This window comes from Argopecten irradians, chromosome 1, assembly GCF_041381155.1.
Source record: "Argopecten irradians isolate NY chromosome 1, Ai_NY, whole genome shotgun sequence".
Lineage (NCBI taxonomy): Eukaryota > Metazoa > Mollusca > Bivalvia > Pectinida > Pectinidae > Argopecten > Argopecten irradians.
This window is the reverse complement of record NC_091134.1, coordinates 12,072,064-12,093,232: the sequence shown is the minus strand read 5'-3', so window position 1 is coordinate 12,093,232 and position 21,169 is coordinate 12,072,064. Positions and strand designations below refer to the sequence as shown.

Here is a 21,169-nt window from a genome sequence, read left to right as displayed (position 1 = left end):
TGCCCCTGGGTGTCCGAGCAAACATTTATACAAACTCTATTCCCTTTCCACCAAGGATGTTTCTGGTCAAATTTGGTTACAGTCCATGAAAAACTCTATGACCAGTAACGATTTAAAGGATTTACCTTCATTTTACCTATTTTGCCCCGCCCCTCCTGCCCCTGGAGGATCAGAGCTAAAATTTATACAAACTATTTCTCTTTCCCCAAGGATGTTTCTGGCCAAATTTTGTTACAATCCATGTAAAACTCTATGAAAAGTAGCGATTTAAAAGATTTACCTCTATTTCCCCTATTGGGCCCTGTCCCTCCTGCCCCCAGGGGTCAGAGCCAAAATTCATACCAACTCTGTTCCCCTTCCCCCAAGGATGCTTCTGGCCAAATTTGGTTACAATCCATGCAGAACTCCATGATTGGTAACCGTTTAAAGGAAAGGTTGAAGTACGGAAGACGGACGGCGGACAGACGCAGCACCATGACATAAGCTCACCAGCACTTCGGGCCAGGTGAGCTAAAAATTGAGATACTGTAAACAAATTAACTTTTGCGTGCAATTTATTTCATGATTTTTCACAATCAAGGTAAATTTGCAAAAGTTGATCTCCACAAATTAATATCTTCCATAATTCTTTCCCAAATAATCTCAAAGGTATTTCCATCCCATTTTAAATCCAGGAAACTTAATAACCACGAAAATATTTTGAATTTAGTAACCGCAAAAGAATTTGGTTTATAGTACCTTTACACACAAACTACAGCAAGCAATATTTTGAATAATTTCGAGTTCAAAATGTGTTGAGCGTAATGTAATAAAATCACATAAATGAATTTCCCACCTCTAATATAATGGTATATATGAAGCCCAAAGCTGCAATCAGTGCCAGTACTCCTACAAAGATATAGGTGTCTCGCTCAAACTTGAAGTCAACAGGTTTAGGGTAAAGGATTGAGCGTACCAGTTCACCTTTGGCTGTAGAAAAACCTAGAGAGAACAGAAATCACATAAAATTTATTTATTAGTATATTTTTACCTTTAACCTGAAAAATTGTGCTGCATTTGAATTTTGATTTGGTGTTTAATCATCTACATTAACAGATTGAACTAAACACAACTTCAAGAAGAATTTTCAAATTAATAGACACAAATATTGTTAAAGATATGCAAGTAACAAACTCATTCAATTTTTATTTTAAAGGGACATGAACCCACAATAAGTTGTTTTGTAGTTTTAGATATGATTTTCAGATGTTTATACATGGTTTCGTTCCATTATTGGTTATCTAAAACGCCAGGAAAACGTGGGGAATACCAACCCCAAATATTTTAAAAACAGACCATCTTATTCTATTTTTGGAACACAAAAGGAAGCTGGTCAAAAACGAGGCTAAAATAAACAAAAAAGTTGCAAAATTTACTGTTGACATATGAAGTGAATCAGAGACTCGTTGTTATCGGACTTGTGTAACCGGCGTACAGTGAAAAAGACATCCATAGAAAACTTTTCCACCCACGGTGCATGTACTGTACTTTGTGTTAACAATACCCTGTACCAAACCGAGCTCGTAATACTGCGGTTCTACTACACCGCAGTATACCGTTTCACCCCTAACAATGATATAACACAAAACTCAAAAAAAAAAGTTTTCATTTCGACAGGGCACCGCGAAGGGAGGTTCTTATCTTAACGATACATGTACATCGGATGATGCACCTATAAAGCGGTAAGTTGCTCCTGTCTCTTGCATTTCTGCAATCCATTTATATTTACTTCCTTTCTAAATCGCCTTCCATTTAGGTGCAACTTAATTGTAATACATTATTTAGTAAGGTATCTGGCATGTCATCAATACGTACTTTACCCAAACTTTCAAGGTTTATTTAGGCTCATGTCCCTTTAATGCAACTTAAGCAATGCCAAGGATGCAAATAATTTTAATATGCTTTATACACATTTACTGATGCTATGCAATTCTCCAGTTTGAGAAAATATTACCAGTGCTCGCATATGAAATATCATTGATTAGACTCTATTATACCTGTTCTAACCACCACTGCACGAACTCTCTTGTTACCGTAGTAACGTGTCTGTATGATATGTGTGCCACAAAATAAAACATGCCGCGCATGCTCCTTGACATCAAATGTCGTTGTTAACTGATCCCCAGGTTTAACCAACCTCGGGTTGGGGAGAGGCGTCTTAGTAACTGGAACACTCTCTCCTGAAAACACAAATAAAATATATATTTTCCGGAGATGAAATACCTTGAGTACTTTGTTCATTCAATTTCTTAGTTTGCAAATACAATATGATTGCTTCCAATTGGGCTTTAATGGCTGAAATAGGTAGACAACAATTGTGTGTACATGAAGGACCTGTTCCCAATAGCTATTTCATTTAATCATATATTTAATCTTTTTTAAATTTCCTGCCTTTATTTATGTATAAATTACACTACATTTTGGATTCAGATATAAATGCACAAAAAATAAGGATATACATTTTCACAGAAAGTTGTGCAGTTATTTATTGCATTCCTAAATGCTAATATATATTTCACTCCATTTTAAACCAATCGATTTTATTACCTTGTACATAGATACATATTCTATAGGTAATCAAAAATGACAAAGGTAAAACTTACCTGTAAGCATACTCTCATCAACTATACAATTACCAGCAACGAGGACAGCGTCACATTGCATAATACATCCATGGCGTGGGATCTCAATGACATCCCCAGGAATAAGATCTTCTGATTGGATATTACTTGCTGTAAACAAATCAATATTCTATCAATTAAGTCATCTCATTGGATGCTTTAAATCCATTTATAACTTTCAGAGAACACCCGTTTGGCTCCATCCCTTTATAATTAAGGCCCCCAGTGGGTCCGCCCAACCATTTGTACAATTGTAAATCTTGGCCCCATTCTACCAACCAAATTCAAATCAGTGGGTTATTTTACATCAATTGCAAAACAAGTTATAAAACTTAAGCAAATCACTTCTGATGGCATGGATGGCTCATAGGGCTTGAATCACTCACATGGGATCTTATGTCAAGATATGTTCTGAATATACGGGCATTGTTTATTTTCTCAAGGATATTAAAGATATTATATGACTAATAGCGAGGGGAGGGGGGGGGGTGTCGGAGACAAGATTTATACAAATTCTGTTCCCCTGCTCCCATTTATGACCAAAGATTGTAGCATGTTTAACCTGTGTGACATTGAATGAAGGTCAAGGTCATTCATAGGAACAAGAGGCCCAATGGGTCATCTGACAATCTAAGCAAAAGTCTTATAAAAAATTCATGGTGCCATAGTGGTCATCTTGGATTTGGAAACGACCCAAAAAATAACAACACTTGGTCAGGTCAGAACCAATATCTGGATCATTTAAGGTACATTTCAGCTAAATTACTTCGATAGAATATAAGAAGAAGTACAAAATGTGTGTTCAAGATAGCAGCTGTGGCGGCCCTCTTGGATTTTGGATTGACAAGAAAAATAACAACAGATGGTCGGGACCATGTCAGGATCATTTCACGCAGGTTTCAGCTAAATTTCACTGGTACAACTTGAGAATAGTTCAAAAAATTACATGTTGATTATAGATGATCCTGACCCAAAGAAATTGTTACCAAAACAACAGGAATGGCTGATTGGCCGCAATCTAAATATGCCTGATCATTGTAGAGTCTTATTGTATAGATACTATTTGTTGTAAATAAATGGAAATGCTTCACTTACGTTCATTATCACCACGGAAAACTGTTACTATGGTTGATGATTGAATGGTATTACGCAATGCTCGCTGCATCTGTAAATCGGAGAGAATAACATATATATACCAGTGGTTCTGCCCTTGGCATGGATATGTAGCCAAGGTATGTAGAAAAATAAATTAAATATGCAAAGTAGCCAAATAAATCCAGTCATGATCAGTTCTTAATCATGTTTGACTCTTAGAGGCAAAGCTTGTGCACATATAATCATCAGAACTAATCACAGACTTATGTTGACAACAAATCATGAAGATATCAATATTACACAAAACAAGAGGCCCAAAGGGCCTGAATCGCTCACCTGGCTGAATTGTAACGTCACTTAAAGTAAATACGGGTTCATTGTTCCTTTTCTAAAGGGATTTAAATATTAACTTCTAATTTTCCTATTGGGCCCTGACTCTTTCTGCTGAACTGAGTCAGAGCCAAAATTTATACAAATTCTATTCCCTTTTCCCTAAATGATGTTTCATTTCTGGCCATATTTGGTTACAATCCATGTAGAGCTCTATGACTAGCAGTGATTTAAAGGACTTACTTCTATTTCTATATTGGGCCCCTCTTCTCCTGCCCCTGGGGTCAGAGCCAACATTTATACAAACTCTATTCTACTTCCCCAGATGATGTTTCTGGCAAAATTTGGCTACAATCCATGTAGAACTCTATGACTAGTAGTGATTTAAAGGATATGTTGACGGACGGATAAAGCACAATGACATAAGCTCACCAGCCCTTTCGGCCTGGTGAGCTAAATAAATTATATTTGTACATAATCATCTTTCAATTATTATTGCAATACATTAAATCAAATACTGTTACCATGTCTAGTATCTAATAAGAAAGTTCATTCTGAGATGTGTAGTAGCTCAGGTGGCTAACTCACAAACATAAAGGCCATAAAGTTTAACTTGTATACATCTGATATATATATATATTCTACATTTGCACATTACAGAGTAATCTGCCCTTGAGGGTAGGCATTGATTGTGACGTCATTTGTTTGCAAGCACAATGTCATAATTGTCTGAGAAAATGATGTGCATTGCGCTCACAAAATAATGACATAACAATCGATACCTACCCACAAGGGAGCTAACTCTGCAACTCTATTCAAAGACGGAATAGGACATATTTGGAATCAAAAGAACAGAGATTTAATACAATTGTATTAAAAGTCTTGTTAATCAACTTTAAAAATCTTTGTTAATTTTCTAGTTACCTGGGTTCACTTTTCAATATAAGTATAATACTGGTTGATTTGCTACAAAACTTTTTTTAGAATCAACATGTATAATCGATCCATTGTTATGCAAACAGTCATGATGATAAATACTCACAGATCTAGTTTGGTAGATAGAAGTGGTGATGGATACGGTCGTGATGATAAATACTCACAGATCTAGTTTGGTAGATAGATGTGGTGATGGATACAGTCGTGATGATAAATACTCACAGATCTAGTTTGGTAGATAGAAGTGGTGATGGATACAGTCGTGATGATAAATACTCACAGATCTAGTTTGGTTTAAGATAGAAGTGGTGATGGATACAGTCATGATGATAAATACTCACAGATCTAGTTTGGTTTAAGATAGAAGTGGTGATGGATACAGTCGTGATGATAAATACTCACAGATCTAGTTTGGTAGATAGAAGTGGTGATGGATACAGTCGTGATGATAAATACTCACAGATCTAGTTTGTAGATAGAAGTGGTGATGGATACAGTCGTGATGATAAATACTCACAGATCTAGTTTGGTAGATAGAAGTGGTGATGGATACAGTCGTGATGATAAATACTCACAGATCTAGTTTGGTAGATAGATACAGTGGTGTGGATACAGTCGTGATGATAAATACTCACAGATCTAGTTTGGTAGATAGATGTGGTGATGGATACAGTCGTGATGATAAATACTCACAGATCTAGTTTGGTAGATAGAAGATATGGTGATAGATAGAAGTGGTGATGATAATATAATACTCACAGATCTAGTTTGGTAGATAGATGTGGTGATGGATACAGTCGTGATGATAAATACTCACAGATCTAGTTTGGTAGATAGAAGTGGTGATGGATACAGTCGTGATGATAAATACTCACAGATCTAGTTTGGTAGATAGAAGTGGTGATGGATACAGTCGTGATGATAAATACTCACAGATCTAGTTTGGTAGATAGATGTGGTGATGGATACAGTCGTGATGATAAATACTCACAGATCTAGTTTGGTAGATAGAAGTGGTGATGGATACAGTCGTGATGATAAATACTCACAGATCGTTTGGTAGATAGAGTGGTGATGGATACAGTCGTGATGATAAATACTCACAGATCTAGTTTGGTAGATAGAGTGGTGATGGATACAGTCGTGATGATAAATACTCACAGATCTAGTTTGGTAGATAGAAGTGGTGATGGATACAGTCGTGATGATAAATACTCACAGATCTAGTTTGGTAGATAGACGTGGTGATGGATACAGTCGTGATGATAAATACTCACAGATCTAGTTTGGTAGATAGAAGTGGTGATGGATACAGTCGTGATGATAAATACTCACAGATCTAGTTTGGTAGATAGAAGTGGTGATGGATACAGTCGTGATGATAAATACTCACAGATCTAGTTTGGTAGATAGAAGTGGTGATGGATACAGTCGTGATGATAAATACTCACAGATCTAGTTTGGTAGATAGATGTGGTGATGATACAGTCAGTGATGATAAATACTCACAGATCTAGTTTGGTAGATAGAAGTGGTGATGGATACAGTCGTGATGATAAATACTCACAGATCTAGTTTGGTAGATAGACGTGGTGATGGATACAGTCGTGATGATAAATACTCACAGATCTAGTTTGGTAGATAGAAGTGGTGATGGATACAGTCGTGATGATAAATACTCACAGATCTAGTTTGGTAGATAGAAGTGGTGATGGATACAGTCGTGATGATAAATACTCACAGATCTAGTTTGGTAGATAGAAGTGGTGATGGATACAGTCGTGATGATAAATACTCACAGATCTAGTTTGGTAGATAGAAGTGGTGATGGATACAGTCGTGATGATAAATACTCACAGATCTAGTTTGGTAGATAGAAGTGGTGATGGATACAGTCGTGATGATAAATACTCACAGATCTAGTTTGGTAGATAGAAGTGGTGATGGATACAGTCGTGATGATAAATACTCACAGATCTAGTTTGGTAGATAGAAGTGGTGATGGATACAGTCGTGATGATAAATACTCACAGATCTAGTTTGGTAGATAGAAGTGGTGATGGATACAGTCGTGATGATAAATACTCACAGATCTAGTTTGGTAGATAGAAGTGGTGATGGATACAGTCGTGATGATAAATACTCACAGATCTAGTTTGGTAGATAGAAGTGGTGATGGATACAGTCGTGATGATAAATACTCACAGATCTAGTTTGGTAGATAGAAGTGGTGATGGATACAGTCGTGATGATAAATACTCACAGATCTAGTTTGGTAGATAGACGTGGTGATGGATACAGTCGTGATGATAAATACTCACAGATCTAGTTTGGTAGATAGAAGTGGTGATGGATACAGTCGTGATGATAAATACTCACAGATCTAGTTTGGTAGATAGAAGTGGTGATGGATACAGTCGTGATGATAAATACTCACAGATCTAGTTTGGTAGATAGAAGTGGTGATGGATACAGTCGTGATGATAAATACTCACAGATCTAGTTTGGTAGATAGAAGTGGTGATGGATACAGTCGTGATGATAAATACTCACAGATCTAGTTTGGTAGATAGAAGTGGTGATGGATACAGTCGTGATGATAAATACTCACAGATCTAGTTTGATAGATAGACGTGGTGATGGATACAATCTTGATGATAAATACTCACAGATCTAGTTTGGTAGATAGAAGTGGTGATGGATACAGTCGTGATGATAAATACTCACAGATCTAGTTGGGTAGATAGAAGTGGTGAAGGATACAGTCGTGATGATAAATACTCACAGATCTAGTTTGGTAGATAGATGTGGTGGTGATGGATACAGTCGTGATGATAAATACTCACAGATCTAGTTTGGTAGATAGAAGTGGTGATGGATACAGTCGTGATGATAAATACTCACAGATCTAGTTTGGTAGATAGAAGTGGTGATGGATACAGTCGTGATGATAAATACTCACAGATCTAGTTTGGTAGATAGAAGTGGTGAAGGATACAGTCGTGATGATAAATACTCACAGATCTAGTTTGGTAGATAGATGTGGTGGTGATGGATACAGTCGTGATGATAAATACTCACAGATCTAGTTTGGTAGATAGAAGTGGTGATGGATACAGTCGTGATGATAAATACTCACAGATCTAGTTTGGTAGATAGAAGTGTGGTGATGGATACAGTCGTGATGATAAATACTCACAGATCTAGTTTGGTAGATAGAAGTGGTGATGGATACAGTCGTGATGATAAATACTCAAGATCTAGTTGTAGATAGAGTGGTGATGGATACAGTCGTGATGATAAATACTCACAGATCTAGTTTGGTAGATAGAAGTGGTGATGGATACAGTCGTGATGATAAATACTCACAGATCTAGTTTGGTAGATAGAAGTGGTGATGGATACTCACAGTCGTGATGATAAATACTCAAAATCAGATCTAGTTTGGTAGATAGAAGTGGTGATGGATACAGTCGTGATGATAAATACTCACAGATCTAGTTTGGTAGATAGAAGTGGTGATGGATACAGTCGTGATGATAAATACTCACAGATCTAGTTTGGTAGATAGAAGTGGTGATGGATACAGTCGTGATGATAAATACTCACAGATGTAGATAAGTGTGAGGTACTAGATCTAGTTTGGTAGATAGAAGTGGTGATGGATACGGTCGTGATGATAAATACTAACAGATCTAGTTTGGTAGATAGAAGTGGTGATGGATACAGTCGTGATGATAAATACTCACAGATCTAGTTTGGTAGATAGAAGTGGTGATGGATACAGTCGTGATGATAAATACTCACAGATCTAGTTTGGTAGATAGAAGTGGTGATGGATACAGTCGTGATGATAAATACTCACAGATCTAGTTTGGTAGATAGAAGTGGTGATGGATACAGTCGTGATGATAAATACTCACAGATCTAGTTTGGTAGATAGAAGTGGTGATGGATACAGTCGTGATGATAAATACTCACAGATCTAGTTTGGTAGATAGAAGTGGTGATGGATACAGTCGTGATGATAAATACTCACAGATCTAGTTTGGTAGATAGAAGTGGTGATGGATACGGTCGTGATGATAAATACTCACAGATCTAGTTTGGTAGATAGAAGTGGTGATGGATACAGTCGTGATGATAAATACTCACAGATCTAGTTTGGTAGATAGAAGTGGTGATGGATACAGTCGTGATGAGGAGGATACATGTGGCGTAGATATAATATTCATCAGAGTACCAGACACACATACTGAAGACTTGGAACACATAGAATGGCGACAGCACCTGGTAAAACATTCATAAACCACAAAAACATTTAAGGAATATGTGCCATAACTGGGCAATTTTGATACGTTAGTTTTTCCTCAGTAATCTTTAGAAAATTATCCAGTTTTAATTGGTGAATAAAACAATAAAAATCATTCAAATGCAAAGACAAATATGTATTATGCCTTATAGAATGTTAGTTACAACATAATATTTATGCACTGTCAAATTCATGTTTTCATGCCATATGTAAGTTCAGATGGAATATTGCTATATTCTGTATATTCTGTATTTCTATTATCATACCTGGAGAATTCACACAACAATTACTAATAACACTGCAACAAGAGGCCCATGGGCCTTAATGGTCACTTGAGTTCAGATATAGAATAAAACAAACATTATAAGTACTGTGTATCACGAGGTATGTGACGATATGATACTTATCACGATACAGGGTTCGCGATATGAGGCGTACCCGATATTTTGATAGATTCTTCGAATGTAGTGTAGTCGTTGTAAATGTATTGTTAGATTGGTTGTATTTTCGGAATATTTTAGCTTTTGCTTACACACATTACAAAAGATGCCACTTTTATTCATTTCCCATGTTCCGTTTCTAGATATAGTAGATAGAAACTCGAAATAAGACCAGCAAATGGCCTATAGACCACAGGCGCTGACACAAGTTTAGTCTTAAGCTATTCCTGGGATTCCGCAATTTTGTTACAAACAAATATCGGCTGACATTGACCAAAGGAGATAGTCCAATGTTCAATTTTTATTTTTAGGTATTGCGATACTAATTACATTTAACTCCACAAGATGCATCGATGCACCGCCAAGCAATATGCAATACATTGATGCATCGTTGAATCGTTACACCTCTAACAAACACATATAAACACTCTATACTGGCCCCTGAAGTCAGTCAGTAATTTTATAAATTTGACTTTTTAATCTACAGGTATGAAGAGTATTTGTATCCATCAATCCTGTGATTAATTCAGAAGAAGATTTTTTTAAACTTCAGCCATTTTGACCCTTTTTGGTTCTGCCTCTCTTGTCCCCCATGGGGTCAGTGGGAATTTATCCGATATAGATGTTAAAATGCTATATCTCAGGTTAATAATTCTAATCAAACTTGACTCGTTACCATGAAAATTGAGCAAAGAATGTTCATAAATGTGTTTTTCCTGTATAAACTAAAGAAAAACTTGACCCCCTCCCCATGGGGTAACGTGAGACCCCAAGGTCATATGATTCACACTTTTTATAAAACGCCTTAAGACCTTTCCAACTATAAAGAGTATTTCTGCTTCTACCATTTCCAGAATTTTAGAAGATTTTTGAAGTTTTTGCCTCTCTAGGCCTCTTAGTCATTCACAAGAATCCACTTAAATATTTCAACCCTTTTGACCCCTGTGACATTAAATGACAGTCAAGGTCATTTATTTGAACAAACTTGGTAGCCCTTCATTCACGTATGCAGCAAGCCCAATGTGAGTACCCTGGGCCTTTGGTTCTTGAGAAGAAATTGTTTAAAGATTTTAGCCTTTTTAAACCCTATGACCTTGAATGAAATTCAAAGTCATTCATTTGAACCAACTTGGTAGCCCTTCATCCCAGCATGCTACAGGCCAAATATAAGTATCCTGGGCCTTTGGGTTATTGAGAAGAAGTCGTTCGAATGGAAAGTTTACGCACCGCAGATGGCGCAATGCGTCATCTAAAAAGTTTAATACAAGAAAATTTTGACTTCTGAGAGGTGTTCATCCTTAAACAGTTGTTAGAACTTCCATCCTCAAGTCGACAGGTGGGATTGTTATACACAAAGTCATTACATAGTAAAAACGCATGGGGAGTCTAAGAACCAATCGTTAGAGACAGGTGGTTGTTATATACCATATATTTGCGCGTATTTAAGTGCGCTCCCGCGTATAGTGCGCAGGTACGTTTTACAGTTTTATTTTGGAAAAAAAAAAAAATTTACAAGAAAAATCTCAGTTTTTGCATCTTCATTCAAAACGTTTTGCATGGCTTCCAAACACTATTAAACCACAAAATCAGACGGTTCCTTTTGTTTATCAGTACTTAAAACAACCTTCTGGTCATTAAAATTAACTGGAGAGAGTAAGTTTAACACTATAATTGACACTTTGTTTACACAGCACTAGCGACAGGCCTAGTTAGCTTGTAAATTGCCGGTGACACTGTAATGGGGATCTCATCAACGATGTTTTTAAAATAAAATCATTTAATAAATCATACCTGGTGTAATTCCAAGATGTATTATTCAAGTCTAATGTGTATCTGATAGGCATTTAGATTTAATTATGTCCAAGATATTGGCTTGAAAGCTGACCGAGTACCGTAGGCTAATCAACCACAGCTGGCCACCATATTTGAGTAACATATGCATGCTCACACTTCTGTATCTAATAGAACCATTTCAAAAGATGGTACAGTATACAATATGATATGTCCAACCAATTTTTCACACTTAACCAATTTTTCACACTTAACCTACTTCAAACTTACCTCTTTGATAAGAAGTTGAACAACAGGTGTAACACTGACTTGGATAGAATTCATCCCATAAAGTAGACTCCTGTGGATAAACCAGTATCAGTTATAGTAATTATATATACTCCTGTGGATAAACCAGTATCAGTTATAGTAATTATATATACTCCTGTGGATAAACCAGTATCAGTTATAGTAATTATATATACTCCTGTGGATAAACCAGTATCAGTTATAGTAATTATATATACTCCTGTGGATAAACCAGTATCAGTTACAGTAATTATATATACTCCTGTGGATAAACCAGTATCAGTTACAGTAATTATATATACTCCTGTGGATAAACCAGTATCAGTTATAATAACTATATATACACCTGTGGATAAACCAGTATCAGTTACAGTAATTATATATATACTCCTGTGGATAAACCAGTATCAGTTATAATAACTATATATACTCCTGTGGATAAACCAGTATCAGTTACAGTAATTATATATACTCCTGTGGATAAATCAGTATCAGTTATAGTAATTATATATACTCCTGTGGATAAACCAGTATCAGTTATAATAACTATATATACTCCTGTGGATAAACCAGTATCAGTTATAGTAATTATATATACTCCTGTGGATAAACCAGTATCAGTTATAGTAATTATATATACTCCTGTGGATAAACCAGTATCAGTTATACAGTAATTATATATACTCCTGTGGATAAACCAGTATCAGTTACAGTAATTATATATACTCCTGTGGATAAACCAGTATCAGTTATAGTAATTATATATACTCCTGTGGATAAACCAGTATCAGTTATAGTAAATTATATATACTCCTGTGGATAAACCAGTATCAGTTATAGTAATTATATATACTCCTGTGGATAAACCAGTATCAGTTACAGTAATTATATATACTCCTGTGGATAAACCAGTATCAGTTACAGTAATTATATATACTCCTGTGGATAAACCAGTATCAGTTATAGTAATTATATATACTCCCTGTGGATAAACCAGTATCAGTTACAGTAATTATATATACTCCTGTGGATAAACCAGTATCAGTTACAGTAATTATATATACTATATACTCCTGTGGATAAACCAGTATCAGTTATAGTAATTATATATACACCTGTGGATAAACCAGTATCAGTTATTAGTAATTTATATATACTCCTGTGGATAAACCAGTATCAGTTATAGTAATTATATATACTCCTGTGGATAAACCAGTATCAGTAATAGTAATATATATACTCCTGTGGATAAACCAGTATCAGTTATAGTAACTTTATATACTCTGTGGATAAACCCAGTATCAGTTATAGTAATTATATATACTCCTGTGGATAAACCAGTATCAGTTATAGTAATTATATATACTCCTGTGGATAAACCAGTATCAGTTATAGTAATTATATATACTCCTGTGGATAAACCAGTATCAGTTATAGTAATTATATATACTCCTGTGGATAAACCAGTATCAGTTACAGTAATTATATATACTCCTGTGGATAAACCAGTATCAGTTACAGTAATTATATATACTCCTGTGGATAAACCATGTATCAGTTACAGTAATTATATATACTCCTGTGGATAAACCAGTATCAGTTATAGTAATTATATATACTCCTGTGGATAAACCAGTATCAGTTATAGTAATTATATATACTCCTGTGGATAAACCAGTATCAGTTATAGTAATTATATATACTCCTGTGGATAAACCAGTATCAGTTACAGTAATTATATATACTCCTGTGGATAAACCAGTATCAGTTACAGTAATTATATATACTCCTGTGGATAAACCAGTATCAGTTATAGTAATTATATATACTCCTGTGGATAAACCAGTATCAGTTATAGTAATTATATATACTCCTGTGGATAAACCAGTATCAGTTATAGTAATTATATATACTCCTGTGGATAAACCAGTTTCAGTTATAAGTAATTTATATATACTCCTGTGGATAAACCAGTATCAGTTAACAGTAAACATTATAGTTTATATACTCCCTGTGGATAAATCAGTATCAGTTATAGTAATTATATATACTCCTGTGGATAAACCAGTATCAGTTATAGTAATTATATATACTCCTGTGGATAAACCAGTATCAGTTATAGTAATTAATATATACTCCTGTGGATAAACCAGTATCAGTTATAATAACTATATATACTCCTGTGGATAAACCAGCTGTGGATAACCAGTAGCCAGTTATAGTAGTTGGATAATATTAATTTATACTCCTGTGGATAAACCAGTATCAGTTACAGTAATTATAAGTGGCATAAAACCAGTATCAGTTATAGTAATTATATATACTCCTGTGGATAAACCAGTATCAGTTAACAGTAATTATATATATACTCCTGTGGATAAACCAGTATCCGTTTGGTAATTATATATACTCCTGTGGATAAACCAGTATCAGTTACAGTAATTATATATACTCCTGTGGATAAACCAGTATCAGTTATAATAACTATATATACTCCTGTGGATAAACCAGTATCAGTTACAGTAATTATATATACTCCTGTGGGATAAATCAGTATCAGTTATAGTAATATATTATACTCCTGTGGATAAACCAGTATCAGTTACAGTAATTATAATATACTCCTGTGGATAAACAGTATCAGTTATAGTAATTATATATACTCCTGTGGATAAACCAGTATCAGTTATAGTAATTATATATATACTCCTGTGGATAAACCAGTATCAGTTATAGTAATTATATATACTCCTGTGGATAAACCAGTATCAGTTATATAGTAATTATATATACTCCTGTGGATAAACCAGTATCAGTTACAGTAATTATATATACTCCTGTGGATAAACCAGTATCAGTTACATAGTAATTATATATACTCCTGTGGATAAACCAGTATCAGTTATAGTAATTATATATACTCCTGTGGATAAACCAGTATCAGTTACAGTAATTATATATACTCCTGTGGATAAATCAGTATAGTTATAGTAATTATATATACTCCTGTGGATAAACCAGTATCAGTTATAGTAGTAATTATATATACTCCTGTGGATAAACCAGTTATCAGTTACAGTAATTATATATACTCCTGTGGATAAACCAGTATCAGTTATTAGTAATTATATATTACTCCTGTGGATAAATCAGTATCAGTTATAGTAATTATATATACTCCTGTGGATAAACCAGTATCAGTTATAAATGTATATATACTCCTGTGGATAAAACAGTATCAGTTATAGTAATTATATATACTCATCCTGTGGATAAACCAGTAAACCAGTATCAGTTATAGAATAACTATATATACTCCTGTGGATAAACCAGTATCAATTATGTTATAGATAATTTATATATACTCCTGTGGATAAACCAGTATCAGTTACAGTAATTATATATACTCCTGTGGATAAACCAGTATCAGTTATAGTAATTATATATACTCCTGTGGATAAACCAGTATCAGTTATAGTAATTATATAAACCCTGTGGATATATATCAGTTTTATCTGTGGATAAACCAGTATCAGTTATAGTAATTATCTATACTCCTGTGATAAACCATCAGCTAAAGTAATAAAATACTCCTGTGGATAAACCAGTATCAGTTATAGTAATTTATATAAACTCCTGTGGATAAACCAGTATCAGTTTATAGTAATTATATATACTCCTGTGGATAAACCAGCTGTGGATAAACCAGTATCAGTTATAGTAATTATATATACTCCTGTGGATAAAACCAGTATCAGTTATAGTAATTATATATTACTCCTGTGGATAAACCAGTATCAGTTTATAGTAATTATATAATACTCTGTGGATAAAACCAGTATCAGTTATAAGTAATCTAAATATACTCCTGTGGATTAAACCTGTGGATAAACCAGTATCAGTTTATAGTAATTATATATACTCCTGTGGATAAACCAGCCTGTGGATAAAGCCAGTATCAGTTATAGTCAATTATATATACTCCTGTGGATAAACCAGTATCAGTTATAGAAATTATATATACTCCTGTGGATAAACCAGTATTAGTTATAGTAATTATATATACTCCTGTGGATAAACCAGTATCAGTTTAACAGTAATTATAATATACTCCTGTGGATAAAACCAGTATCAGTTATAGTAATTTTATATATACTCCTGTGGATAAACCAGTATAGTTATAGTAATTATGTATACTCCTGTGGATAAAACCAGTATTAGTTACAGTAATTATATACTCCTAAAACCAGTATAGTTATATTATTATACTCTCCTGTGGATAAACCAGTATTAGTTACAGTAATTATATATACTCCTGTGGATAAACCACAAAATTTCAATGTTTGAACTTCAAAATCTGATTTCAAGATGGTGACTGTGGCAGCCATCTTGGAATTTGGATCGACCCGAAAAATAACAACATTTAGTCAGTACCATGTCAGGATCGTTTCAGGTAAGTTTCAGCAAAATCGCACTTATAGAACTTGAGATGAAGTTCAAAATGTGTTTTTAATATGGTGGCTATATATATGGCTACCATTTTGGATTTTTGTATTAAAGTAAAATAGAAAACTTTTCGGTGAAGTTACTGAAGAAAAACATTAATTCATCTGGTCATGTTTTGAATAGATAAAATTTACTATTCTTTGATAGTGTTGGGTCTTTAACAGCTGAAATACCAAGGGGCATGTGAGGTTTTAGTAATTAATGCTACTGTGAGTGTAAGGGAGAACCTATCTCTAAATTAGCAACTAGCTGCCTCATGTATGGGCTTCATACTCATTGTAGCATATTAACCACTTTTTACCAGCAATGTCTCTTAATTATGCTCCTAAGATCAATCCAAAACCTACCTTTCGGCCTGTTCCTCAGGAGTCAGTCCCCATGGGTTTTGCATGGAAGTAGGAACATGATGTGCCTTTATGCATCATATCCTCTGTAATCAAAACAAATCCTGTCTATAAACATGCAGCAACCACAAAATCACAGTGGTATATAAATTCCAGGAGATGCTATCAGACAGATTAACAAGAGGCCCAAGGGCCTTAACGGTCATCTGACTACCTTGGCAAAAGTCATATAGGAAATTAATAAGATATGTCAAGTTTCAGCTAAATCACACTGGTAAAACTTGAGAAAAAGTTTAAAATGTTATTTCAAGATGGCCACTGTGGTGGCCATTTTGGATTTCAGATAAACCCGAAAAGTAACTACACTTCTTTGGAACTGCGTTAGGATCATTTCATGCAAGTTTCAGCAAAATTGCACTGGTAGAAAGAAGTTAAAAATGTGTTTTCAAGATGGCGGCTGTGGCGACCATCTTTGATTTTTGATCGACCCGAAAAATAACAACACATAGTTGGGATATCAGGATCATTTCATGAAAGTTTCAGCCAAATTGCACTGGTAGAGCATGAAAAGGAATTAAAAATGTATTTTAAAAATTGTGGCTGTGGTGGCCATCTTTGATTTCAGATAAACCCGAAAAATAACAACACTTGGTTGGAACCATGTCAGGATCATTTCATACAAGTTTCAGCAAAATTACACTGGTAGAACTTAGGAAGTTAAAAATGTGTTTTCAAGATGGAGGCTGTGGTGGCCATCTTGGATTTCTGATCGACCCGAAAAATAAGAACACTTGGTTGGGATCATTTCAGCTAAATTGCACCGGTAGAACTTGAGAAGTTCAAAATGTGTTTTCAAAATGGCTGCTGAGGCGGCCAACAACACTTGGTCGGGACCATGTCAGAATCATTTCATACAAGTTTCAGCTAGATTGCACTAGTAGAACGGCTCACAGCGCACCACGGATGGTGCACGGCGTAGGACAATGGATGAAGCATGATGACTATAGGTCATCCTGACCTAAAAACCAGGGTTAGTGGATACTGATATTCACTTTGTGTTTTAATAATTCTAGGGACTTTATATATCGTGTTATATATAAAAAGAGGCCCAATGGGCCTTAACGGTCACCTAATAAATTAGTTATGCAATTTACTAGCCAACTGATGTCCTTTGTTCACGAAATAGGAACATACAATAGGTCTACATACAAAGTTTCATTAAGCTTGGTGCTTATTTATGCACATTACCACATTCACAAGGTTCAATAATTATTATTGCAAAGGGAAAATTACTTTGTAAATAAGTTAGAGTCGAATCATAGTCCAATAATAATTATTAGTGCAAAGGGCAATAACTCATGTCTTTGGACACACACCTAGCCATACAATCTCTATACATTATGTATATAGACATTAGACACATACCTATGGACATACATCTAGCAACCCAATTTCTATATATAGACATTTGACACATATCTATGGAAACACACCTAGCAATACAATTCTATATATAGACATTAGACACATACCTATGGACAAACACCTAGCCACAGAATCTCTATTAGACATTTACCTGAGCTTTTCAAAAGTTTGATGATGGCGATTCCACAGGTATTTTACTTTCTTCACGATAAAATACCGTATAATACTGTCATCCATCTGAAATATTGATATGTTCAACACTTATTTTTTATTTAAATCTTAATTATTTTCATTTACATTTTGCTGCAAAAGCATAACTCAGATCCAGAGCTCCAGATGTGTAAGCAAATATTTATGCATTGATAATACAGAACAAGAGGCCCAAAGGGCCTTAACGGTCATCTGACTACCTGGGCAAAAGTAAAATTAATAATATAAGATGTCATTTTGTCAGGACCATGTCAGGATCATTTTCAATTTTTTTCAACAAATTTTATTTCAAACAAGAGGCTAAGGACCTTAACATATAGGAAATTAACTAGATATAGTTTCATGGTAGCCATCTTCGATTTGGGATCAACCAGAGATGTAACAATACTTTGTCGGGACCATGTCAGGATCATTTCATGCATGTTTTAGCCAGAACTTGAGAAGAAGTTCAAAATGTGTTTTCAAGATAGCGGCTGTGGCTGCCATTTTGGATTTTGGATCGACTCAAAAAATAACAACACTTTGTCAGGACCATGTCAGGATCATTTCATGCAAGTTTCAGCCAAATTGCACCGGTAGAACTTGAGAAGAAGTACAAAATGTGCTTTTAAGATGGCGGCTGTGGCTGCCATCTTGGATTTCGGATCGACCCGTAAAATAACAACACATTCAGAACCATGTCAGGATCATTTCATGTAAGTTTCAGCCAAATATCAGTGGTAGAACTTGAGAAGAAGTTCAAAATGTGAAAAGTTAACGCACGGCGGACGGCTCACAATGACGTACGAAACATGACGACTATAGGTCATATAAGTCTTAATGAGATCATATTACGTAAAAGCATTAAGTTTATATTCTGTTTCCACATAAATACGCACCGCTGCATCCTGAACTGTTGTGTGTGCTGGATGATTACGACGCCGTGCCTGGAAGGAAATCGATGGGGATAACTTCACCTCTTTGATCCTGTACAATGAAAAATTAGCACATGATTTTACTTCAACCGATAAACTGCAAACATACTCATTTTTGTGCAGTCAGTTTGCAGTAAATACAGCAAACTGTAAATAATGACTTATAATCGCTGATACAAATAAGCACAATTGGTTCAATACCAGATTTATCCATTTACAAAACTTAGTGGTGTACATGAATAAACACTTCAAAAACAATGCAAGAAGTGCTAAAATAAAACTTCCTAAAAAAATAGGTAAGTTTACAGTAATGAGAATGCTAAAATTTGTGAGTTTTATATAACAGGGTTAAGAAAATGTATTGTAAAATTCTGAGAAATTTCCAACAATTTAAATTAATATGAGAAATACAGTACAATGTACCAGAAATGAGTGTATTAAAAAGACCTACCTGGTGCCATGCTTGGTTGTGAGGAGGACTTTGGACACGAACCATCGTTTATACTGGTCCTACAACATATTACCTAAACATTGATACAATGTGTAATGGAAATAGGACCAAGCTAATTAATTTCTGGATATGAAAACAGACCTGTTGAGTTTATGTTTTGTCATAATTTTCGGTTGATGAGGAGCATTATGGAGGACAACACTGATCGAGTGTTCAACTTGTTTTCTTTTCTTGTTATTGTTATCATTACAGTTCAGATGTTATTCTACACTTTACCTCATTTTCACTTGTTCACTACTTTTACCATCCTATACTTCTGTCACCCCTCCCACTACTTTGTGATGTTACCACCACCATTGCTAGTGGTGTGTAAAAATAGTGAACCACATATATTAGTAAAGTCTTTATACTCATACTCAAAGTGTTGCATTTCAAACTTTGCCATAATAACCCGACCGTAAATTGATCATTTTAAATCAATGTATTATACTTCATTTTTATTTTGTTTTATTTTGGGTAATTAAAATGAATATAAAGTTTACAGGACAAAGACTACATGTACACAACTGCCACGGTTGGTCATAGTAAAAAAAAACATTGATCCTATTTCGATCATGAATAATTCAAAGTCTTGATGTATCGGAGTTTTCCAGTCAGTCCTTTGAACTTCTAAACATTGAGGTTTGACAGTACTTGTTGCACAGCCGCCAAGTTACCAATTACCGCAAACATTTGCATAAAACGAAGTGTAATTATAATAGTTCAGGTAGATACACACACTCAGTTTCAACTGCTTTCTCAATTAGGGTATCAATTTGTGTACGGTATCAATTTCAGTATACTGAAGTTATTATTCAATTATCTTCTATATTTAGTACAAAACATGAAACACATGTCTATTGTTTTAAGGTTTTTTTGTTTTTTTTTCTATTCATGCAGGTGCCGAGCTGATGACTAAATGAAGTTCTACACTGCTTCCTCTCTCAGCTCCACCTGCTTTATTCATATAATCCCTATAACAGGATGCTACCAATGTAATCAGCTTCAGGGTGAAATTTCCATTGTACCATATGACGCATAAAGTATAACTTCACTTTTATACATCTATGACATTAATTATACAGCACATTTCTCTCATTCCAATTTGATATCAGTATAATAGATAGTAATGTGATCAGGCTATTGATTCTAATATCAATTACTCTATCAGTAAGTGTGGCATCAACTCAATACCTAATTCTATTGTAACAGCAGTTTTTAAACACAGCAGATGGCTTCTAACACACTCTCTAAATGTAAACACAGGAGTTGGGGTATTAGATTGTTCTCACACACACTCTAAATGTAAACACAGGAGTTGGGGTATTAGATTGTTCTCACACACACTCTAAATATAAACACAGGAATTGGGGTATTAGATTGTTCTCACACACACTCTAAATGTAAACACAGGAGTTGGGGTATTAG

The 21,169-nt window shown here is 34.8% G+C and overlaps 1 pseudogene; it reads right to left on the bottom strand.

Annotated features, from left to right (window-relative positions):
- Positions 1 to 21,169, bottom strand: part of LOC138317697 (polyamine-transporting ATPase 13A3-like) — a 69,260-nt pseudogene that overhangs the window by 37,785 nt on the left and 10,306 nt on the right.